The 24,798-nt window shown below is 40.4% G+C and overlaps 1 protein-coding gene across 2 annotated transcripts in view; it reads right to left on the bottom strand.

Annotated features, from left to right (window-relative positions):
* The window catches only part of ptprea (protein tyrosine phosphatase receptor type Ea), a 52,458-nt gene that overhangs the window by 23,995 nt on the left and 3,665 nt on the right, over window positions 1-24,798 (bottom strand). The window contains exon 2 of one of the 2 annotated variants that reach the window (XM_032502183.1): window positions 3,141-3,418. The gene's annotated coding sequence lies outside the window, so the exon portion shown is untranslated. Of the gene's footprint in view, window positions 1-3,140; window positions 3,446-24,798 lie in introns of those variants that run through there. The other variant, XM_032502185.1, reaches the window with a different exon arrangement.

The following is a 24,798-nucleotide window of genomic DNA, read 5'->3' on the forward strand; positions in this document are numbered from 1 at the left end:
CACACACACACACACACACACACACACACACACACACACACACACACACCAAATGACTATTCTACATCGAAGGCCTCTTGGAGAACTCGCTGCACTCTTGGAAAAAGGAAGTACAACATCCAGTCCTCACGCAGTGCTGACAAAAGCTCTGTGAGACGGGCCGACATGCAAGGAGAGTCCTGGCGAGCCACTAACAACTCCTGAGAGAGGCATGGAGACATGACAGGCCATCAGAAATCATGGGCATACACACCAGGCAGGAGGCAAGAGGAAAAGGAGGAGGTGATGACACATTTGGGTATCACTAAATCTCAACAGCAGACAAATGTGTTTGACCTGCAGGCCACAGAGACAACACACGGGTCAAAATCTCAGCTCTGCTGATAACTATGCGACAAGAAAGAAACTAAACTGAAGAGCTAAATGGAAATATTTGACTGTTTTTTCCCCAAAGGAACTGACAGATTGGTTTTACTGCAAAAAAGGTTAGACAGTATTTGAAAGTCATTTTAATACCTTATATAATCTGAACTTTTTCAGTATGGTGATCAAATCCCTGCCGACACTCCAATGCTAGTGAAAGCAAAAGCCCGTGGGCAGATACGTTCTGACCCAGCACTGTGTTCCTGAGGTGAAAGGAAATTTGAAGGTTGAAGAGCTACAGGGGACTGCACTGCAGTATGTAAACTATAAATACGATTAGGGGGGGGGGGCTTTAAGAAGGAGAAAATGTTTAGAGAGCAAAATAACCTTCCAGCAAAAAGAAAATACCTTTGCCATTATGAAAACATTTCAAAAGTGCATTTGACGAATGAATGTCCTATTTTCCTGACAATTGCGATGTGCGATCTGGGTCACACTCTTGATAAAAGCTACAAAAAGCTACTGCAGTTGCACGTTCCTTATGTGTGTAAGACTGCATTCATGCGCGCGCGTGTATGCGTGTTTGTTTCTGCAGCGTAAGCACATGCTGTCCTCCATCTGCTGTTAGATAGAGACCATTTCCTTTCCTGTGCAGGCAGCCAACCAGCCAGCCTTCCTGTACTGCTCTGCTCCAGAGCGGAAATGGGAGCGAGTCTGCCACACACTCCTGACAAAAACCCTGGATAAGATACGTACACATGCAGACACATGTGGTCAGACAATGACTTAGCCACATATTTTAACAGTCTCGTCTCCTCTCTCTTTCCTTCCCTCTTAGACGTCGGCCTTTGTTTTCCATTCCTCCATCTACTATATGCTCATTTATTAGGGTTCAAACCCCGAAGGGGAAGGACCCTATTGCTTTTGCTCTGTTTTATTATTATTTGTTGTTTTCTGCCGTGGCTCAAATTGCCGTGAGTTGGAGTAAGCCAGAATCACAGAACTTGGCCCAATGACTGGAAATGATGGACCTAATCGGTCACCCGTGCCAGGTGGTGTGGCTCAGGTACAGCGATCGCTTAACATTCGGAAGGTTGGTAGTTCAATCCCGGGCCCTGCAGTCCCATGTCGAAGTGTATGAATGTGTGTGAATGGTGCGTGTACTATGTAAAAGAGCTTTTAGTTGTTAAGACTAGAAAAGTGATATTTATATACAATCTATTTACATCCATCTGTTGGCGGAGAAAAGGATTGAACCCCGAACCACCGCTTGCGGCTATATTTTTATTTTTCATGGTCAAACACCTCCACAACGTCATTAAACAGCTTGGTAAGGACCAAAATTATTAATTTGCACAACAATAAAGGGCATTGTTAAATACAAGAAAAGTCAAAAGCATGGGTGTTGAAAGGCTTTCCCAGTTATAAAATCTCCAATTAGCCACAAAGCCTGGGCTTTAATAACGGGAAAGTGAATTTGTAGTTAAATATAGAGACCATGTGTGTATGAGTATGAGTAATTTGAAAAAGGCAGACTATCCAATTTGGAAAGTCCCAGTGATGTTGGTTGATGGCTGAGAACACAAAGTGAGAAAGAACCATCTCTAAAAAGGAGAAAAAGGGCCCGTGCACCAGGCTCATGGTTCAAAATGGTTGTACTTAGTGTCTTCATTAATTCCTACGTGTGTTTTGGGCATAACATGCAGTAAACCAGAGTGTCATCTTCCACTCTCTTTTAAAGCCGGGCGTGTTTCTACCTTGGCACATTGCTGTTATGATGGCGGATTTGCTAAGCAGGAAGGAGAGATTTTCAGAGTAGAAACTAATCTGCTTGTGCGTGAAGTGAAAGTGTGCAAGCAGATCATGTATGGCACGAGCACTATGCCAACAAAACTCCACGAGGTGAATCAGGCGTTAAAATGCTGCGTTACTGACTGTTTTTTGTTGGTCTATGGCGCAATCACTTTCCGCTTCCTCAAGATAGCAATACGCCAATAATACACATGGACACACCTCCCTGTAAGACCAGCACGCCCATGGATGCACAGATGGGTGCAAGTGCAATTGCTTTAAAAACTGGTCATGCTTTTAAAGGACATGGGCGCTGGACAGGGAACTAACAACCGTGTCGGTCTTAAACTAAGTTTAAGACCTGAGGGGGAAAAAAAGGCCCTTATGATACTGGCCACTTAAATGTCACAATATGCTTTTAAACCTTCGAAGAATATGCTTTAATGATGTCAACAAACGCAGGCACTCAAGTTGAGGTTCAAAGTGAAAACTGATAAAAAGCCTTTTTTTGGAGAGCGAGACAATGCATTTAACCAACAAATAGACAATGTCAGTTTTCAAATTTTAATACAAAGTCAAAAGCAGCTCCATTTCACAGACACCTAATCAGATATACTTTACAAAGGATAAATACAAACTATACCATTTTATATCGCAAACATTATCACTGATTTGAATAAGCTGCAGCATGCACGGTCAAGTTAATGATGGTTTTATTACTGTACACTATACTCTGCAGTCCTCTTTTCTCACTACTGTCCAACTTCCTGTTTCTTGGTCCTTTGTTATCAGCTGACACATAACAAGGCACGAATTTCCAGATAGAGGAAGTGACTGAGTGGCCAAAAATATAACGATGTACAAAAAAATTTCCCGTCCATTTAAAGGGAGTTCCCAAAGACTAAACTCAAGTGTGACCTAAGAAGCTCATGTCGGCAGTTAAATGCATGTGTGTTGTATATGCAGGCCACAGTGTTCTAAATTACCTGGATGAGTGCTGATTCAATGTATGCTGATTCTCAGATCCATAATAGCAGCTCACATGGTTCTGACAGAGTCCAATAGTCACATTGTCGTCGTCGTCTTCTGCAGCGAGAGGTTGGACAGAAGCTGGGAGTGAGGTCCGCTCACACAGCCCAGTGATGAGAGAAAATCCTTGAATCCAGGCGGAGGTGAGTTACGGGTCTCAGCGCTTCACTTCCAGGGGATCACCGAGCAGCAGCCAGCATGGCACTGCTAGCCTTAAAGTGACACTGCTCACCACCTTTATTTCAACAGAAAGCAAGAGAACAGAGAGCATGTTAGACAATTAACAACACAGAAAAGACAGAGTTGCAGATGAGGAGGAAAAGCTGGAGGAGGGGGAAGGTGAGAGACAGTTCCTGTCTTGAGCAGAAACAATATGTAGCAAGAAGACAAGAGTGCAGTTAAAAGTACAGCTTCCTCAAAGCAAAAGGCTGTGAAGTAAAAAGGAGACCCGATAGCATTATGAAACAGCACTCTTTAGGCTACCATTCACGCATAATGATAAAAATCAGGCTTTGAGGAAATTGGCAAATCAGCAAAGGAATGGTGAAGAATGCACTACGTCTAAGAAGGTGCCCAGGGGTGATATGCAGATGGGCACAAAATGTAACTATCGTGAAGAAATGACATTTTAAATAGTCAGGAGAGTTAAATTACTTCATTTTTGGGGGTATCATTTCAAAGAGTGCCTCGAATGCAAATTAGTCTTCCAAATCTAGCTGACTCCACTTTGTGCACAACACTTTGTATCCAGGAGAACCTCATTTGAAATCCAAAAAATTTCCCTTGATTTCTAAATCTACTGACGGCAAAGGGTAGAGGGTTAGACATGTCCATTTTTGTTGAACTTTTTTACTTACTTTTTCTATGAGAAAATGCTGGTGCATACTTTGCATAAACTGTAGTAGAGATTGAAGGTAGGTGCCATCTAATATATAATCCTTGCTATTACCCACGGGAGGCCTGAAAGGAGGGTTTGGAGGGAGAAGGGGGGTTTGAGAAAAAAAGGGGACAAGGAGCACGATTTATCTACCTGGGAATGCTGAACAGCCAGAAAATCTGGCCGCATTTACATGTGGAAACCTTGTAAATCCAGTTTAATCTTAAACTGGGTAAAACTTAAACGGGCTGATTTACATCAGAAAATGTTACGTCTTGAAAATGTCAAACCATTCCCAAAACTGGAAACTCAAAACTTAATGCTTACAAATGTTTCTTCTGCTCTTGCTACTTTGACATATTGGAGATATACGAGGTTTGCACCTGCCAACGGCGGGGAGCATGCCGAGTGGTTGCTATGGTGACCTTCTTGTCTAGTCGAGCTAAAGGGAGGTGTTCGGGGGGTCCTCTCTCTCCCTCTTTTTCTAGGCTGTAATGACACCTCTCCTCCAGCCCAACCCATCTACCCCGCTTTTCCGTCTGGAGCTCAATGAAAACAGGCAGTCAACATTTGCTCTATGACATCCTGGAAAATGAGTTGTCATGCTTGAGGATTTCCATGACAGCCAAATAATGGAACGAGCTAAAGAGTCAGTGCTCAGAAGGCGGATAGAGTGGAATACAGAAAAAAAAGATCATAACGTTCATTCTGCATTGTGTAGTTTTCCACTTTCACCTAAGTTTCTAGGAAAGCACTATAAGGGAGTATGTCAAGTCACATATCATCTCAAAGTTCATAAATAAATAATACTGACAGTGTGGAATCAGATCAAGCAAACTGTTGAATAATAGAAGAACCTTCCTGTAATGCAATCAGATACAGAGCATAAGGCTCTAGGAAAAACACAGCAACACATAACAGCTGCTGAATGCAGAATACAATTTGTACGTAATAATTCTAGTTATGTCCCTTCTGTGTGTGATACAAGCTACCATCACCATTCGTGCTCTCTCACAGCATGGACTTGCCAGTGCTGCTGCAGCAACAGTCCCACCCAGACACTTGAAAAAAAGATAAGTAAAGATAGCCTAGAGTCACAAAGATTTAATTGGTATTAACAGGTTTTTACCCATCAACCGAGCTTCCCCAGGTTGTGCACTAAAGGTAAACTGACTAATTTAAACAAAAACACCACCCTTTCTCACATACTTTGATATCTTTATTATAAACATTTTTTTTAAGCAACAAAAAAAACAATCACCATCTTGTTAATTTCAGAGTTCATGTGAGGGGAAGCAGGAGCCCCGTCACTTACAGTGTGTGGTGAACAAGGCAGCACTTGGTGACGGTCTACAGCTATCAGTGTATCACTTCCTCCCAGTCATACACTGATCACACAGTGCATGTGATATACACTAGATTAATACGGCCGTTACTCATACAAGATTCATACTACATTTGGATTTGAAATGACAAATGGCTGCCAACATGTGCTCAGCTATACTGCTAAACTCATTTGTGCTGATCTTAAAGTTGTAGGACTCCACGAGGCAAGACAAAAAGTTCTTCGAATTTCTTTAGATTTGAGATTAGGTCCATAACAGCTGCTAATATCTGTAGGCAGAGCATTAGCTGCTAGTAAACAAACAACGCAAGAACACTGATGCATTCAAATTAGCATTAAGAACATGAGGTGAACATTTGCTTCGCATCCAAAATGAACAAACACAAAAGAGTTTTTACAGCAACAAAACACACACACACACACACACACACACACACACACACACACACACACACACAGAAATGACTAATCATCTATGGCGCAGTATCAGCTCTCTGTGAGGTATATGTGTGAGTATAGAAGCAATGCTTTTTCTATACATCTATATTCCCCTGACGAGACCCTAAGCTCAGCTGAAAATACATAGAATTAAGGTGATAAATTATCTCTCACACACACACACACACACACACACACACACTTGTGGTCAATCAGATTAGTGCATCACACCGAGATCTCCAAGTGCACCAACACAAATCCATTTTTAGAGATAAGCTTTGAGGGCAACCGTTGCCACACACACAGCCAAACAAAAAGACTTCACCCACTGAGGAGCCATCTGAGTCGCAATCAGGCCACAGCATCAGTCCAGCACAACACTGTTTACACAAGTCCTCTCTGACCTGCCACTGTTTGTCACTTCCAAAAATCACAATAAACAGATGAGTCCTCCATAAATGGGTCCCAAGACAAATCTCATGTCACGACATGATTAACAGAACAGACAAAATGTATTTATCCAACATAAAATTTGCTTTTTTTGTTATAAATAACTGGATAATTTCATCTTCTTGGGCCTCTAATTATTCAAATAAATCAGAGTGGGGATATTTACAATGCAATCTGCACTTAATTAGGCTCTGTTTTAAGGGTTAACAAGATTTTTCTATTTTTTTAAAGGACGGGAACCACTAATATAGAGAGATTCTTTTTCAGGCAATATAAAATATGAGATCATGCCTTGGCGTAATGTAAAATAATAAGCTATATAATATGTAGTAATAAGGTGTTCAGTTTTTAATGATATGGCTTTAATTAGAATAGATCAGCAGCAGTCCATCACCTGCTTTACCACGTCAGTGTTAGAGAGATGTAGAAGTGAGAGCTCTCTGTGATTTATGGTGTTTACAGGCAACCTAAAAAAAGGGACAAAATCAGCCCTGAGATGAAAACTGCAGCAGTAGGAAATTATAATGAATGGCACCGCAGGAGAGAAATGCAAGCACAGGGACGTTTTGCCTCTATGATCAGATGTAAATACAGCCGTGTCCTCAATGAGCTGTCCACACATTGTGAGAAAAATGGTCCAGAGCGAGAGGACAGACAGACAATAAGGAGAGGGATTCTGTTAGCCTAGACTCCCTTGCCTGTCCGTCTCACCGGTGTATCTTGGCTTTCAGGTTTGTTGAGCACCACTGAGAGGCCCTTCGCCAAAGCAAGCAGGATGTGAATGTGATAATATCATATCATATATAGCAGCTCTTCTAAACTTGGCAATTGCGGTTATAATCAAATATCTAGAAATGTCCTGAAGGGCCCAGGCAGGACTAGATCAGTTGCCGACAGACTGTGTATATGACAGACTACATCAATAGTGTTCTTCATTTAGTGGGTAGATAATTAAGAACTCTGATTTAATACTCACCTGTCGCTCTCTCAGATCAATAACTAATAGAGTGATGAAATATGCCTATAAAAATGTAGGAAATATCCAAATGCCATAAACTATTTTTTTCCATTAAGCAAAGGCTTAATGTAAAATCTATACCAAATACCTGCAAATCTAATAACATTCCCTTTGGAGAATTGGTGCTAATTACCAATGTTTGCATGCTTACATGCTAAACTAAGATGGCAAACATGGCAAACATTATACCCACTAAATATCAGCATGCTGCTAGCATTGTCATTATAAACATTTTAGCGTACTGATATTTGAAAATATATCATTTATAGAATATATATAAAAATGGTAGCTCAATGTATTCTGACTTATATCTGCATATGATTGATAACATCCAGGGTTACCCCCCATAAAGATGCTGTTTATTGTATTGTGTGTTGAATGACAGTCTATGAAAGTTAGCAACACATTATGTGCTGACATTGTGTGGGCGCCCACCACTTTTACATTACATTCCATCCTCCTACACACCTGCCCTATGAGCTTGCATTCAGTTATATGCTATTTCGGTTAAACAATGAAAACAAAAGAGGACACGTCTGGACCGCTGTCAATCCTGGACCCAGAAATGACTTACAACTGGCCAGAGGCCTCGAAAAATCTTTAGTTCGTTATGACTGCAGCATGTAAAAACATAAATTATTGAGCCTTCCATCCCACAATCCGATATGCATCCCTTCAGTGGTGGTGTCTGTCTTCCCATCCTGCTCTCCCATCCTCTCCCTAAGTTTATTCTCCACGGCACCTGGGAGCAGCTCAGACAGAACGGGGTTAGGATTAAACAACTCCCCAGCTCAAGATTCCCTGCAACACTTGAACTCCATGAACTTGACCTGGTAAATATTCATGACAGACAAATAGTGGTATTCCAGGACAAGGGGGTAGTAACGAATACATTATCCACACATACATGTTGGCAGCTACAAACCATTCTCTAATACACACCCAGAGACAGAGACAGTAATGGGCATGTAAGAGACATACACACCCACACAAATGAGAAAAAAAAACACCCTATGCATTTCTCAAGCTTTCGGTGTGTATCTTTCTGCTCAAGGCTACATGTCTTGTCTGTCTGCACAACCTTGTCTTGGAACTGAGATGTTTCACACATTGGTGAGAAAGCCATGAACGCCTCCACTTTTTTGACAGAGTGATCAAACACGAATCTAGCTGTGAAGTAGTATGAAACAATACTCTCTTTCAGTCAATGGTTTATTTATCTACTTGAGATCATTACAACAGAAAGGACAGGCTGTCTATTGGCTGATTAACACATATATCAACAAGAAGACCTGGGTGAGAATTGTTTTAAGCTTGGCTTTATGGAAGATACACTCTTGCCATAGGCTGTATAAATAATAAAACACTAAACAACCCCACTGTCTCCCTTCTGTCTGCAGATCTAACATCTTCGGCTACTGGTCAGATGAACTCTCTCTCTCTCCCCCGCTCTCTCTCTCTCTCTTTCTCTCTCTCTCTGCCTCACATCTTTGTGATTGTATAAAGTTTATTTCAAAGACTTTCAGTCCACAAGCAGGAAGAGAGACAGCTTAGATAATATCCTGTGTGAACTGTGGTTTACAGCCAAACACTGGAGGTATAAAATTAGCCGGACTGTGAGAACTACTAAGAGAGAAGGCAGAGATAGAGAGCCCTCCTCCAATAAAAAGAAAGAAAGACTATAGGTCTAGGAAACAGGAGAGTAAAAAAGTTGGAGCCCTACTTGGAACAGCGCTGTGTGCGCCGTCTTCCTGTCGAGTGTGACAACTCTGGCTACACTAACACAGATGTCATCGTTTGCTCAACGCCAGCTCAATTGTGTGGCATATTGGGGATTAGCCAGATTAGGGAAGGAAATGGCACACAAAAACTGCATATTTGTGAGCTATGACCTAGAACATTTGTTCCGGTTGTGTCTAAAACCCATAAGCCAAGTATTAGTTTGCTAAAATGACTGATGATTCTGTAAAAAATATTGAAAATGAAATATTGAAAGATTAGTAGTCTTAACACACAAGCATAATGTTAGATGAAAATATATGGAGAGCCAACTTTTGTTAGTTCCCTCACCATGTTGGACTGAAGGTGTGGCTACCCGTTCTGTACCAGAAACCCAATTTGTTCATCAGAACGTTTTGGCTAAAAAACTTTTTTTTTTTTTAACTGTTGGGAACTGCATAGTCGGTTGGTAAAATTTTCGTTGGGTTTGTCACAATGAGGAACCCCTGACATAGGTAGTCATATGATCCATTTTTAATATAGGAACATATAGAAAGCCTCTTTTTTGGACATATCTTATACACTAAGACAGTATGAGGCTGCTGTAATAACTTGAATTAATCTTAAAGTTAACGAATCACAAAAGTCAAGAACCAGTGCTCTCACAACAACTGGACACCCCCATACTGTCCTGAAGAAAGTATGCCTGCGACAGGAAGTAGGAGCTCATTGGAAGAATGCCCTATGAACTTAAATCAACAGGATATGGATGATTTGCGAGGTAACAGCCACTGCACTCAGGAGCAGACACCAAACCAGTCTGAAATAGGGTTCTCAAACATCTTTGTATCTTTCTCTTCAAAAGGACTCACTTCCGCTGATCTACAGACAGAGCTGTAAATACAGTAATCTAGTCATCAGACAGAGGGGGCCTTGCACCCCCCAACCGTACCCTCCTTCCAGGAAGTAGTCATGTAAATACTCTGCAAATGCTCTGCTGACATGTAACAAAAAACATGCTGAAGGCTACAGGCTGCAGCTTAGAGGGCAAAAGGATCAGATTTGCTGGTCTGGTGGCAGATGCACTGACCACAATTCCAATATTCCTCAAAATTAAAAAGTTACGAAGGAATTACATCTATTGTCGCGGACACGTTGTGCATTTTACAAACAGGCCTGAGAGAATTCAGTCCTGTGTGTGCCACACTTGAGAAAATATCAAAAACAGGATTACTTCTTGGATCACATTTTATCCAGGGGCTTAGATTATAGATGCAAATACCCTGGTGTGTAACTTTAATCTATTTCTACAGCGACCCAGAGGGAAATCATGATTCGGAGAGCTGAGAGAGAGGCCTGCTGTGGTACTCTATCTTTAACAGGTAACAGGAAATTGGCAATTCAGCACATCATCTACAGTATCTGCTCCAGTCAGCCAACGGACTGATAGATGACAAGTCACACTCGAGCTGCGACACCATTGATTTTCTTCGCATACAACCCAAGACTGCTGATTCAAGATAATGTTACATTTTAAAAGGCTTTGCTGTGATATTGTGGTAATAAATTTCAACCATGAAACTGATAAATGAGTTCAGGAAACATTGATGGGTGGGATTTATTTCCAGGGCATTGATTTATATATCAGGATGATGTACACTAGTTATAGTTTATTGCTCAATGTGTTCTCTCATTTCTGTTGCAGTATCAGGCTTTTAGAAACAAATAGATCATAGAGAAGGCTGCAAACCAAACACCATGTAAGACTGGTTTTCCCATCTTTGTCTTGGGAAATGAAAAGCTGTCCTCTGTTTTAATAATCATATCCAGAACTGTCAAATACTGTACATCCAGTGAAACACATCGCCATTTAATGACATTTCACAAGATTTATCAAATCACAGTTCATTGCAATGATATAAACTGATGCCCTATGCGATTTCGCCGTTAGCTTCTACTGATCCGAAACATCAATGCTCTTCTTAGAGCTACAGTAAATATCACTGTGGGCAACTCGACTGATGTTCTGTATCCCTTTATCTTTTTACTATCCATGTTACTGTCGACCAAGCTCACACAAAGTCAGCTAAAGACATTTTTTTCTCTTTCATCCACACTAAGCTGCAGCTTTTCACACCTCAACACAAGCTTTTTAAAAAAATCTGACTTTTTTGTGGGTGCAAATTGTACTCACAAAAAAGTGAGAAGCAGTTGTGTGAGATTGAGAGAGAAGTTAAAATCTTGCATACTCTCTCACTTACACACACCTGGACCCCTACATGAAAAGAGCATGCTTGATTGATTGTCTTTTTGGAAAGTTACTAAAAGAAGTTACAAAGTTCCCAGTTCCGGTGTCAAGTTGGGTTTTAGATAGTGTTGCTCTGGATTGATACATCAATTCAATAATCAACAATCCAATAGCATTGATACAAATTGAATCTATTGATAAATATCATCTTTAAAGATGCAGCTTTATTTTGAAATTGCCACTTTATATTAATAATTTTTATTTAAAAAAAATGTGTTTTCGTATTTTACTTGCTATTTGTGAGTTTAAATAAAAGGTAACTAATTGTTTTAACAGCTCATATGAATCAAAATTGCGGCAGGCCTTGTGATTTCAACAAACACGTCTTTGTTCACAGAATCAATGTAATATCTTATTGTGATAAAACCTGTGATTAACACACCTATTTCTAGATACTGTTTGCTTAAAGCATACAGCACGCCTGCAAGAAGACACATTTCTATGCGTCTTAACCATTTAAAAAGTCCCAATAAAAGAGCCTCAGTACTTCCTGCTAATTCAGTCACTCTGACAAGAGACACAAAAACAAATGCAAAATGAGAACAACTATACCATTGGTTCTGCTGTATTAAAACACAGTATAAATTACAATGGAAAGTCAGAGGGGCAAAGCAGAGGTTTAACCTGATTGTATGTTCTATTCCTTAACGGATGCTGGCTGTGACAAATAGTTTTGGAGTTTGCCGAGGAAAAAAGGAGAAAGAAGAAGAGGTTGGTTAGGTGTGGAATGAGATATTTATGAAATCGACTTATAAACACGACTGTGGACACAGCATTTTCAAAGTAAGCTAAAGGGAAAGGTTGGGGGGGGGGGGGGGGGGGGGGGGGGGGGGCATGTCAGAGAGGTGTGCTACCAGTCACAGTGATTACTGGTTTGGATCATTGGAAAGAGCTGTAAACAAAAGGCCCACGTGCACAGCTCTGAGGAGAGGAGATAAGAAGGTGCAGGTGGTGGTTCTGGTGGAGAAATGGGGGGGGTGTTACTGATCACTGTGCCAAGCTAGCAGCTGTGTGATGGATTTCCGACACATCTACTCGTCTACCTCTGAATCTCTTTGCATAGAACAAAGAGTAAAAGAGCCCAACCATTAGAGGATCACCATTTTCGTGTCATTTGCCCTCACTGCATGTCACACATGGGTGAGTAAACACGCTGCCATGGTCGTTTTGCATGCTCAACACAAGCATGCAATTACTGTATGTGTCAGCTACACTGGTCTCAGGCATTAATACTTTCAGGAATGGGAGAAAAACAAATACACAAAAAAAAACAATTTGCCATCAGGAAAGCTGATAAAATTCAAAGTGAATCTGTGGATATATCTGACAAATCCAGCAACATGACAGCGCTGCATTGTCTGTGCTGGTATCAGACAAGTGCAGCATCTTGGCGTACACAGCAAACAAAATCTGAACAGGATATTGCATCCCTCATGGCATAAGCTGTGAGCAGCCCCTTTCATTTTTAGAATCAGTGACATTACACAAGCGACTAACAACAGAGATGCCATGTCAGCCTCTCCAGAGGGTCACAATTGTGCGGATTAGACTGTCATTAATACTGAATCTGGATTATAGCAATCCTGGGGCATTTCTATAGCTACAGATTACTTCTATCCCAGCCGCAGCAATGAAAGACAATGGCACTTTTTGTTCCCACAGAACTGACAGTACCGCACAGTAACAAAAGGAGGACTCATTTCTAATAGGGTCAGGAGTGATTAGACAAGCGGCAGGCCTGGCAGCCTCTTGAGAGGCCCAAGATCCCCCAGAAATCCCCCAAATCAGATTGGATTTGTCAGATTACAACTCCAACACCAACTAGCCCAATAGTGTAGTTAGACGTTGTAAAAACGGGTTAAATGGCAATATAGTCTCTAAAATGCGACGTTTGATATATTGTTATAACATGGCCCTGTAGAAATAAACAATATTAACAGAATATATCTTTGCAGGATACATCAGAGTGATGAGTAGCACTTTACTGCGATAAACAAATGGCACCCAACTGTCTAGACATCTTAATATAGGCCCTATCTTGTTATGGCACCCTATCCATTATGGTCGTTGTGAGCGCTGTTGTGCTTTTGATGCATAATTTATAAGCCCCCAACAAAAAAGTCTAAGATTTTACAGTTAAACAGACTTACAAGCTTCATGCTCATAACTTTTCTAAATGGCATGACTGTTTACTGTATCAGTTTAATAAAAAATGTGCAGTTTCCTTCTGACACAAACCATAGCAAAGTTCCTTTCCAATTGCTTCAAACTGAAATCTGAGCAGTAGGAATAAGTACTATTTCAGGTATGAGATTAAAGAAACAAATGTTTCTAATATATTAGGTTTCCTTAGCCTTCCTTCATTCACAATAAAAATATGTTATTGTTTTTTTAAAGGAAGAAACTGCAAAAAGACCATGTGAAACACTAAGTAGAAAGAGGATCAGTGGGAGTAACTGTAAACAAAAAGTGAAGACAGGAAAATCTGAAGACCGAGGGGGCGTCAGAGAGGAGAGAGACTAAGAGAGAGAGGGAGAGAGACAGAGAGCGTGACCTATCCTAGCACCACAAAAACAAATGACATCAGAGTAGCTGCCAATCAGCTGACGTGGCTCAGAGAGAGGCTGTAAGAATTCACTCCAGCTTTTTTTCTGCCACTATGCTATCACCCTATCAAAAAAGCAGAACAACTGCTCACTGAAATGGAACCATGGATTAGTGGGATCTCACAAAATGGTTTCATACAGACCATACATTCTTCATTGTAAGCTACAGTGATGACTGTTGCAGATGATTTAAGCGAGTAAACAAGCTCAGCCTGTTAGTCTTCATGTACAAATCTCCTGTAAAGACACCTCAGTCTAATTCAATCCAAGACTTTATAAAGGGAATCAATTTAGAGGGATTTTTTTTTAAAGCAATGTGTCTTATTGAATTCAGTGGTTTAATTAAGTATAGTGCTTCATACGGCTAGCTCTAATGAACTTAGTGAGACGCATCTTTGGTTACGAGGCATAAACCATTACAAAGGGCAGTGCTACAGGCACTCCCATTAACCGCCATTTCAAAGCAGAGTATATCATCATCATGCCCTTTATTGAGTGAAATCCCGGTTTTTCATTAGAGCAAACTAAATTTTGGATCTATGGACTGCACTGTAAATAAATATGAGGAATCAAACAAGACTCTACTACGTGCTAAACTAAACCCCATCGTCAAATCATAGCTCAGCAACCGTAACTCGGCTGTAGGTAGCCAATAACTCATTAATGGAGATATTTGCAAAAACATCCACAAAGCCTTTTCTCTTGTAACAAAAGAACTGAAATGTAGCCTGCAGTTTAAAAAAGACAAAAGGCGCCTGGGTAGCTCACCTGGTAGAGTGTGCACCCATATGTAGAGGTTCACTTCTCAACGCAGCGGACGCGGGTTCAATTCCGACCTGCGTTCCTTTGCTCAATGTCATTCCCACTCTCTCTCCCCTTTCATGTCTCCATCTGTCCTATTAAAATAAAGGTTTAAAATGCCCAAAAAATAATCTTTAAACAACAAAGAAAGCATAAATCTAACCACTGTTTTACTTGTCCAAGTATGTAACAGAATATGTTAGAGCATTATTTGTAATGCTCTAACATATTCTGCATATTCTGTCTCATTTTACAGTTTTACGGCACTTCTTCTCAGGATGTTGACAAAAAATCCTTTCAAATCTAGTGAGCGTCCAAAAGGTCAAATGCCGAGTGTGCTCCCGCTAATCAACACACCTACTGATCCGGAAAAAACGATTTGAACTCCTTTTTTAATTATCTACATCTATGACACAAAGTAGACAGATATTGATTTTAACGATAACCATTTTGACAAGGATCTTCAGAGATACTGTGACAACCCTATGATATGAAATAGGCTGTGCCTCTCGGATTCATCATGACCAAAAAGTCCTGCGCTAGAAATATAAATAATCATTTATCTGATTAACTGCATCTGAATTTAGAGCAAAAGAGTGGACCCCAGCTGTTTCAATGCAAAGCACACTGTTTTGCTGATGTCTAACAGTAAACAGTCCAATCAGCAGATTCAGCTGGACAGTGAGCGAGTATCAATCTCTAATGACGGCCAGTGTGTTCGAGACAGAATAGGTTGTTATTAGATTACCAGCTATATGGATTAAAAATATTCTTTCAACAAAGTTATGTGATTAGGGCCCACACAATAAAATGCAAAGCTAAATATTAACCAGAAACCAAACAGTAATGCATTGGCTCACTTTGTAGAATTCCAGGTATGTCTACTCTGTGAGGCAGCAAGATAAAAAAGAGCAGAAATAACACAGCAAAAAAGTGTGGATTTATCATTAGATGATAAGCTGTGACTCCGCAATGGGTTTTGTGAATTAACAGTACAAAGTACAATTCTGTCTACTCAACTTCCCAAGTGTTGACATTAACTCATATTCCAGGTTCATCAAACCACCAACATTAATTCATTTGAATTACTTAAATAGAAGATGTGTTTCAAAAGATAAATCCAAAATAATTAGTTCAGAACCCAAATGCTGGCACGCCCATGTCATCTCTCACTGTGTGCTTTAAGAGAGGAGATCCAAGCAGCAGCCCTTGCTACCATCACCCCAGCAGGATCTGAAGGAAACATAATTGAACACATGCAAATGAAGGATGTGTTAAAAATTCCTCTTCATCATGGTAGGGATGTATTTTGGCAACGGCAACCACAGCTCCCTGTGTTTCGTCTTTCCCAGTTGTGCTTGTGGTTGTAGTTTGAAAAGAAATATACAGCCAGCCCCCTCTTTCTCTTCATTTCCCCTCCACAGCTTACACCCAACCCCCCTTACGTGTTTCGACAATAACCAATTAAAGACGCAGGAATGCGAGGTGAAATCTGTGGCCTGGAGTCTGTAGGTTTTATATCAGACTCACACTGATATGATAGTAACAACATGGGTGGGGAAGCTATAAAAAACAACCCTTTCCATATTTTTGGAGCTTGTGGAAAATGGCAGCCATAGTGGCAGCTGGTAGTATCAAGCTACCACCGGCAGACAAATGAAAACAATCATGCAGAGCTGTGGGAGTTCTGGCTGTTTTCAGGACAACAGTGCACAGCTCTGAAGGACCAACAGCTCACTGGTGCATGAGAAGCAGCGTGCAGCTCGAGCTGAATGTAATGAAAATAGACTCAAACTCGTTTGCACTAATGAGTTTTTACCATGAGACTGAAGGCATCTCTCTGGCTAACTAAGCGGCTAACTAGTCCCCTGCTGGGGCCCAGCTGCTGGATGTGATAGTACAGTAATAAATGGAGAGCAGAGAGTTTTACTTATTTCCTGTTTTAGTTGAGCCAAGTCGGAAAGGCATCACCGATGGCTCAGAGCTGTGTTGGATGTGTCAGAATTGGTTTCAAATGCTGCCTAGGACACAACAGGCTCAAAGTTTTTCTCAAATCAAATACAACACAGCAAATCAATCAACATTGCAATACAAAACAGGTTCCTGTTTGGGGCCAAAATCCCTGCATGTTGTGCTTCTAACAAAGCCGGCAGTGCTATAGCATTTACTGTCTGCCTGCACATAGCTCATCCCAGGCAGTCATAAAAGACTGCAAATGAGGGAGTGTCTTCAGAGAGCAAGGCGTTTTCCCTCTCTGGGGAGGACAGATCTGATGATCAAATCTTTTCCTGTCTCCTTGTTGAGCCCTTCTCTGCAGCAAACAGAGGGTCTCATGTGTCACACTCCGCTGCCCACCAGTTTTGATAAAACGCCTAAAAATGTACAGCCCAGAGATTGCAATTGCAAAAGGAAACAAGGAAATGTGGAACTAATTACATAAAAATTCCATATAATCCCTTACACACATTTTAGGAAACCTCAATGTGCAGCAATGCCAATCAACTGATAGAGTGGTATACTATAGCCTGGTGAAGGTGAATACATTTTAATAAATGTACTTTAAATATATATTTTTTTTTTTAAACACAAATACAGCAGAGCAGGAGGTGTGCTTAATTAAAACATAAAAACAACATGGACACACAAGTCGGGCCATCCAGCGTGGTTGTTTTCTAAAAGCACCTGTGTTATTTCTAGGAGGATAACAAATTAGTCATTGTGCACAGACACAGCACATGTAGGAAGCCCAAAGGGAATGCATACTCCCAGTTTTAAAAATACATATCCCATAATGTATATTTGTCTTCTATTTAGGCTCCAGATACAGAGAGACAAACGGGGGAGGAAAAGGGTTTGAACAATTCAGAGTTCACCAGCAGTAAAATAGACATTTGTGTGAAGAACCACCCACTGACTAGGGTGGGCTTACAATGAGAAACACTGTGATATTCAGCCCTGGGACACATTATTATTATGATTACCCTGATCTCTAACCTTATTTGCCTCCATGTCTTGGTTCTCTAGGAGAAGTAGAGAAAATACTAGTCCATGTCTGCCTATGATCCCAGTTCCTTATCCCACAAAACAACTGTCTCACTGAACAACGTACCATGAAACGAGGAGGCCCAGAGGGTGAGTGGGTGGATATAGGAGGACCTAGGCTGCATGTTGCTCAATTATCATCACCATGTGTAGCTAACACTATATTTCAAAGACTTGTGGTGCATTAATGTAAGAGCATTTTAACAGCTCCAGAGTATATCCCAACCACTTCCTTTTTAATTCTGGAATTATTTTTTTTTTCTTTCCCCATTTGAGAGGGATACATTAATGTCCATTTAGGGGATTGGCTTAAACTAGAACTGAAACAAGTACTTGATTAGTCAATGCATGAAACTATAGAAAAACAACCTGTAACTATTTTAATAATCAATTAATCATTTAAGTCATTTTTCAGGCAAACATGACTAATATTTGCTTGTTTTGCTTTGCCAATGTGAGAATGTGAAGTTATTCCCAGTTTTAACTGTACGAATATAATATAATATAATTTGGGGTTTTAAACTGTTGGACGGACAAAACAAATTGTCTGAAGACCACTCATACTCTGGGAAACTGGGCGTTTTAGTGCTACATGCTGACCAGAGTGAAACCAAATATTTACAGTAATGCCCCCGACCACAATTGCATTAAATCCTAAAGTAAAAGACAAAGAGGTGAAAAATGGAAGGACAATGCAAATGGGCTGCTGGTTATGAACCCTCTAAAAACACAAGAATGCTAAACTACACAGCAATTTCACATTTTTCGGTGGGGGCATCCAAATAGTAGCTCCACTTCTGTAAAAACACCAACTAAATCTTCATGGTTGAATCTCTGCTGGCGGCATCAAAGCAGACTCTAATTATGATGAACAAATATCCCTTCGTTGTAAGTGAATGGTGTGGATCTGTCTCTGGCTGAGCACAAAAAAAAGGCTTTGGCAGTCTTTAGAGGAGTGTGAATGTCAACAGTGTGCTTTCCCAGTGGGGCAACATATTGTATGACCAAATGCTGCAATGATTAGCAACATAGAGCATTGCTTAGTTTGGGGAATTTATGAAAAGCTTACACGTTTAACCAAAGAAAGAAAGCATGCATGTTGAGATATGACTTGTTTCTTTTCAGACATACCAGCCTGCTGCTCGGTAAAAGTGTTTCACAGCTCTTATAGATTATATCTCAAGAGCTGGAGGTCAGTGTGACAAAGTCGTGCTGTGGCATGTGTTTTCTTACATGGATGAATCAATCCAATCCCGCCAAGAGAACCAGGCCTATTATGTACTCAAAATTATTATTGATGACTAGGATTCATTGTCTGATGGAAAATATCTTACGTGATGACAACATAATCAGGGCGGGATGACCATCAAACTTGTTTAAAGAGCATAATGACGTTAATCAAATGCCAAGCACTTTTCAGTTATGAGATGTGAGAATGTAATTGGAGAGTTGACATGTGGAACAACAGCTTTTAACAATATTATTAAAAAAAAACCCGCCAAGTGTCATTACAGCAGCCATAACAATCTGCCCTCTTTAAAATGAATGGATTAATAGCAGTAACGGCAGCCAATTACAGACAAGTCTTCATAAGTAAAGATGTTAGTCTCGCATTCCGCTGGAGTAAGCGCTGGAGTGAGGTCACACCGTACATACCACTCCCAATCGCCTTTGGCGGCGCCATGCTCCTGAGGCAGCGACGGTGGCTCTGCAAAAAAATGTCAGACCTTGTTTCGATGGAACAGCTGGATAACGTTACATAGTTAAACGTAATTTGCTCTTAATACTGTATTGCTGAATGTACATGGTCCACAGCAATTCGCACCTAACGGCCCTGAAACGTTGGCAGAATGGTTCTCCATCTATCGTATAATAATGAAATATTTCTGGTAGGGCTGCACAATATATATATATATTTTTTTATTGTGATCGCAATATCAAAGACTGCAACATCTCGCAAAAGAGACTGTGTCAGTTGAAAGAAAATATCAATAGAAAACTGCACTTTAAAATGTAACTGTCGTTCTTTTTTTAGTGGTACCTTTAATATTGAATTCAATGTTCAATTTGTTCAATACAAGAATGTTGGAAATGATTTTCTTTCGATTGATTTAAATTCCACAAGCAATTTGTTGTATTTTAGCTGAATACTGAAAGCTAAGTTTAGTTTATATTAACGTTTAATATGTTTATTTGTTTATGTATGCATCTATGACCAAGACAAATTCCACACAAGTGTACTTATTGTGTAGGGTGACCAAACGTCCTCTTTTGCCCGGACATGTCCACTTTTTACGTACTGTCCGGGGCCTCCGGGGGGGAGTTATAAATTCATGAAAATGTCCGGTTTTCACTGTTTTTCATGGGACCATTGTCGTAGGTTTTTCTTTGGACTAGACCTATAGGAAACCACCTCATGACGTGTCTATACGTGCATGGACCCTGTTCTTCTTGGATGTAGTTTATTTGGATCTCGGCAGGAGGGACTCTGGACACTTGGCTGAGCATCGAAGAAGAACACGACTTCTGCAGTTTGGCAGCATTTTGGGTTCCGACCTATTGAGATTGGAGAGGTGTTTTCCGTATTAGTGTTTGGTATTCAGTTTCTGAATGGTGTAGGCACAAGCCAAAAATTTGGTGACGCCGTCTGAGCCTTACGTCATAATATTTAATTAGTCACAGTTATACTGTATAATAAAATAGGGAAGAGGTTTGACAGTATCAAAATTTGGATCCCGCCCAACTCTAGTCCTTTGGCTTGTGTCGGTCTGTGTATGTGTTTGTTTCTGAATGTGTCGTTTTGTCTCCCTCCTTCCAGTCTTTCTTCTTCTATGTCGTTTGGCCCTGGGACGCATAATTGTTTGTCACTGTTCATAATTTCTAAATAAACATGAGAAAGCTGAATACTGTATGTAAAAGTTGAAAAGGCTTGCATCATTGTGGGTTAACTGTCTAAACATTAGATATTTTTTATGTCCATCTCAGATCTTTGTGTTTTGTTTTATCTAAACCATATCCTCACCTCTTCCCCCCCGAAATGTGAAATACCATCACACAGCAGCTGAAATTACATCCTTAAACCCTGACAGGAATTCAATAAGATGAAGCATGTTCAAGGTCCATTCCCTCATTTTATTCCAACATTCTGCATGATCAAGGCAGCCTTTAACCTTGGTCATTTATATCGCCCAGGACAGCAGCTTTGATTTTTCATCCCATACATTAGTGCTTTCTGCTGCTCACCTGAGCTTTACATACCTATCAGCATGGAGGTCATGTCAGCTGAGCTAACCCCTGACTGTGGGCTCCCTGTCGCTTCCAACAGTGCTCATTTAGGCACATTTACAGTGAAAAAAGGACTCGACAATATGAAGCTTCCCAAAGAGTAAACTCAATTTTCATGCAACACAAAAAGTGAAAATAAATGCTTGTCTCTTTCACTTCCAGCCTTTGTGATGCAATCAGCACACTTTTAATTATTACAAGCCTCAGGAATACTGATGTTAAAAGGAACCTTGGCGCAGATAAGACTTTGAATGAATAAGATAGAAGTGATGCTGACTACTTTGTGCAGTGCAAACAACTGGTGGCGTGTAAAATTGTATTTATTTGACACAACAATCAAATCAAATAACCCATCCTTTTGAATGAGCCTATTGTACTTGTGTGAAAATGTTTATTGGAGTTACTCCAGTGCCTTCGAACTGCACTACTAAGAACACAATGAAAATATTGAAGGGTTGACATGATGATCACACACAACTCCCTATGTAGCCGCTCCAAAAGAATGAATAGGAAATGGGCTGCTTTAGTAAGCATCCATTATTCATTAACCACTGTACTCCTCCATGTCAACAACCTCTGTAGCGACACAGTCAAACCATTATTTCCTCTTTCACTCACTCTTTGCTTGTCTAATCCAGTCACACCCAGCTTTAATATATGATCAGCTGCCAGTTCTTACGAGCCTGTAAACTCTAAATCATCCAACAAAACACTTTATAATCCAGCTGTATTTGATGTCAGACAAGAGCCTACAGTATAAGCTGCAGCTGGTCATTGTGGCATTTTATGGAGGCGCAAGAGAAAAATCATTGCATTTGCTGATATACTGCACACAAAAACAAATCTGAGAAGTCTGGGTGGGACCTTGATGCGTCTCCAGCCAGGCTTCATAGTTTATGGTGCTGCAGAAATGAGGGAAGATAATCACTCTTTCTATATGCACCATCGCCATGTGAGACACAGCACTCGCCTGCTGCTTTTGGAATCATTAAAAGCCACTTTACATGTTTGCAAGCAAGTACATTGAAGTTCCATGTTTAACAGAAATATTTTAGAAGGACAATAAACCACAAAACATACCAAAAGACTATTAAGAAACATAAATTAACAATGTACAATAAGCCTCAGTTTCACACTATTTGCGTCATCTTTTGACCCCAGAGACATGATTGTAAACATCAAGCTATCTAGGAATGTGGGGGTGTGAGGACTTGTGAAGATGAGAAGAGAACAGCCTTCAAGGGAAAATCCACAATAGCTGAATATTTCTTTTCCTGACTGTTAAAGCGATATTACACATGTTCTCAGATTGTGAGTCACCCATTTTTTTCCCACAGAAAACAGATTATTTGTTTATCCTAGTTCATGCCGATTAAATAAAATAGACTGAAACATGTTTAAAGCCAGAGCTGGAGATGTTTGCTTTTACTTTCGTTAAAATTAGGCCACATAGCACAGGGATGTAATCTCTTCTGGGCTCCACCCTGCTTTCCCTGAGCAGGTCACCAAATTAGGTTGCCATATTTTGGCCTAAAAAAAAAAAAAAAAAGAGGAAAAAAAGAATGTCAGAGCTCAATGGAATATGAGTTATCATGTTAAAATCACAGTTGTCAACATGCTGCCCCCACCAGCAGCTGGGTAAAGTATGGGACTGTGTGAATATAACAAACAATCTTTGGCAGTCTGTTGATTTTTAGCTATTTCTACAAGCTAAAACGAGCAGACAAAAACATTCAGATCTTGAAGGTTTTCAACAATGTGTTTCTCCCCCTTTGGACACCTATAGAACAAGTGCAAGGTCACCAGCTCAATCTCCAAATATGTGTCTTTTAAGAGCTTTGTGTACTTTGTAATGTGCTCATGTGGTGACAGAGTAATACGACAGAGAAACAATTTGTTGGCTTGAGGGCGGAATACTCCCATATTACTACTGGGCAGCAGTAGTGAAATGACATCATGCAGGATGTCCCTAGGCCATATTATCTTATTCAAACCAGAAAGCCCTGACCTAGTTGTTCCCAACCTGGGGCTCAGGATCCATTCTGGTTCTGTACTTGTCTTGCAAAACACTGGACACATTGACCTCTTCAGGGGCCCGTTTCAGGAAGGAGATTTAACAATCTCTGTCTAACCCTGAACTCTGAGTTGATTTACCCTGAGATGGGAAACACTGAGTTTTTCGGATCCAGAACAGTTGATTTGAGTTAGTCTAATCAACTCAGAGTAGGTTCACTCAGAGTACAGTGCGTGCACCACCACTACAAAAAGGAAGCATGAATGGAGCCATGATACTACAATTCACCATGGCAACAACCACAAAACAAATCACTCGCCATACTTTACCCCTTTGGAACTGGAAATGCTCATGTACACATATCGCAAGTTTGAATATATATTTTGTAAAAAAGCAACACAGCTGTTGCTGCAAAAGAAAGAGAATTGACTTGGGAGAAAATTGCTTCTTGAGTCATTGCGCAAGTTCCACTATAATGTATTAGTTTACCATTTAATCACAAGTATACTGTAATATTACTGGTAAAAACTGGTGGAATGCTATTGAACCTATATTCTATTTCAGTTAGGTGCAATCCTGTTGGTGATAAAGTCATAGGCCTACTATTCCCACTCTGAGGCTGCAGCACCATCATTAACAGAATTATAATACATAATCGTTTATGTGAAAAGGAAATCACCTCATTCATTCACCTGCAATCCTGTGGAACTCCTTTTTAATGGCTCTCACTGGTTTGTCTCCAGGGAACACCTTAAGAAAATGTTTCAGAGCAATACACACTTTTCTGGTGGTTCTGCATGTGGCTTTACTAATATGCTCCCCATTATAGAACAACATATAGGACACAAAGAATCTGCTGGGATGTAAAAACATGTCCTTGATGGGTAATGTTAATGAGGACGGATAAAGTTATGTAGGCTACATAACTGACTTGGAAGAAAAACAATACCACTCAAAATGGTAGTTATCTGGGAATAAATATGCATCTATAGTTGGGGCCTAAGTACCATCTGCCGAGGTATGAATAACTCCATGCAAGGTAATACAGCTTCTTCATCAACGGGATTGTCAAAAAAAGGATGTGTTCGAGGAAAAAACGTTTTTTATTCTGCCAAACAGTTATTAAACAACCATGTTTTTTATTCATGCAGATAACAAACTGTGCTAAACGGAGCCTGTTACAGACTAAATGAATGAGGAAATGAAAGAGCGCTGTGTTAGAGGGAGGGAACTGAGAGAAACTCAAGGTTTATTGAAGAAAACCTGCTCCTGACCAGGTTAGGCGCACAGACTCAGTTACCATAGTAACTGGCTCTGAGGTTAAGTGACCTCTCTTTCTGAAACGGGCTGGAGTGACCCCTCTCTCTCAGGTTTGATTTACCTCCCTTTCTGAAAAAGAAACCACAGAGATTCCCTCATCTCAAGGTTAACAAACTCAGAATTTTCACTAAACCAGCTTTCTAAAAACGGGCCTCAGGACTTCAATGAAACAGGTGGAGCCAGAAATCTCTCATTAGAAACTGTTTACAATCCAGGGCCACGTTAAGGCCATAACCTGGTCACAAGCAATTCCTTTCCTCATCGTCCCCTGGATTTAAAGCAACGCTATGTAACTTTCCCCGCCTTGATCCCCCTACAGCGAAGGGACGCGCGAGCTGTAGTTACAAAGAGACAACCTGTACAGGGACCAAATAGGGAAAAGTTACATAGTG

This window comes from Etheostoma spectabile, chromosome 21, assembly GCF_008692095.1.
Source record: "Etheostoma spectabile isolate EspeVRDwgs_2016 chromosome 21, UIUC_Espe_1.0, whole genome shotgun sequence".
NCBI lineage: Eukaryota > Metazoa > Chordata > Actinopteri > Perciformes > Percidae > Etheostoma > Etheostoma spectabile.